We start from the raw sequence: 1968 nt of genomic DNA on the forward strand, positions 1-1968 counted from the left end.
TGCTCCTCTCTGCTCAAAGAATTGAATTGTCAATTCTTTTAGCGGAGAGCAGAGGCTATTGGTTCAGGAAGGCAGTTTGAGAACCAAGCATTTTTTCCCAAAGGAAATAATGTAATTGTGTTTAATTGGTTACAGCACCCACCAATAATTACCTACAGTATCAATTATTACATCGATAAGTTCCCAGTTTAATCCCTCTAGTACATTAAAGAGCAGCAATCTACTGTACAGTTCATTATACACAAGAAAGATTCAACAAAACCAGCAATAATAGTACAGTAGTCACCAACTCCTCACTGTATAGTGCCCCCCCCCCCCCAGCACTGTAAAAAATTGGGGGATGGTGGTGCACTGAGTGTACTACAACTGTACCTTATACAGGGCCCTATTTACCACTAGGCACCCATGGTCCGGTGCCTTGGGCAGCACCTTGCAGGGGGGCAGCACCAGGGAGGAAGATGGCAACTTTTTTTTTTTTGTCTCCCACCTCCGTTCAGACTTGCCAGTAAATCTGGTGTTTTTTGTGGGGGGGAGGGGGGGGGGGGTATGGTGCTATTGGTCAGGTCTGGTGTGGCGGTGTTATCCTGTTCCAGTATGGAGGTATTGGTCATGTCTGGTATGGCGGTGTTATCCAGTCACAGTGTGGCGGTATTGGTCAGGTCTGGTGTGGCGGTGTTATCCAGTCACAGTATGGCGGTATTGGTCAGGTCTGGTGTGGCGGTGTTATTCAGTCACAGTATGGCCGTATTGGTCAGGTCTGGTATGGCGGTGTTATCCAGTCACAGTATGGTGGTATTGGTCAGGCCTGGTGTGGTGGTGTTATCCAGTCACAGTATGGCGGTATTGGTTATTTCTGGTGTGGCAGTGTTATCCAGTCACATTATAGCGGTATTGGTCAGGTGTGGCGTTGGTAAATGTGACGCCTGGAGCTATTACCTACCAATCTACCAATCCCATGGTAAGAATTCTGTCAGACAATATGCAGACGGCTCTAATCATTGATTCAATGTGGAAATTTGTTTATGTTTTAAGCTGTTACAAACAATGTAAAATGTGATTCAGACAATGTTTCTACATGTAGGGAAATGTGGCCGAAACCAGGCTCCCATTTCTTCCCCAGTAGTCATGTGCTGTTACCAGGATTATTGGCCATACACCTATTGGTTACCGCATGAGGGTCTGGCATCTGCTGCATGTGGTAACAGTACAGTAAATGTGGGAACATGGCCTAAGACTGATCAGATATCAATATGATGATCAGAAACTAGAAAATCCTGATGCTAATTGGTAAGTGAAGATGGGGCGTCTGCAGGTATAGTGCCTAGGGCAGCAGCAGCTGCAAATAGGGCCCTGACTGTATATGCACTCCAGCAATCTTATATAGTACAGGAAAGGGAGATGGTGGTGCATTGACTGTACTACTATGCTGTATATGGTACTGTATGTGAAGCCTCACCAGTGCTAAGCTCACTAGGTATAACCCACCATCCACACTCGCAAAAACATTTGGCTACCGAGCAAAGTTCGAATTCCAAACGTTGCTTCCAGGTAAATTTTCGTTTAAACCAACCACAATAAGGCTATGTTCACACTACGTATCTTTCCAGTCGTAGTGCGAACCGCGAATATACGCACATAGTTTTGAGGTTGATGCGTTCGCTTGAAAGTATACGATATACGGCCGCACAATGCACACTACGTATGAACTTACGACCGGATCGTATACGGCGCCGTGAAAAATGAACAAGACCATTGTTTGAGGACGGAAATGTTCGAACTCACGGCCGTGGATTTCCATGCGGTCCCGTACGAAGTACTTATTTCAGCCAAATTGAACTTGATTTTTCGATCGAAAAGGTTCTGTGAGTTTTATTGGTCTGGGCGAAGATTTCCAAGTAAATGACCTGCCTCAGATCGCTTCAAAAAAGCTAGGGAAGCAGAACTGTACTACGGGCGTAGGTTCGCGGT

This window comes from Dendropsophus ebraccatus, chromosome 1, assembly GCF_027789765.1.
Source record: "Dendropsophus ebraccatus isolate aDenEbr1 chromosome 1, aDenEbr1.pat, whole genome shotgun sequence".
In the NCBI taxonomy this organism is placed as follows: domain Eukaryota; kingdom Metazoa; phylum Chordata; class Amphibia; order Anura; family Hylidae; genus Dendropsophus; species Dendropsophus ebraccatus.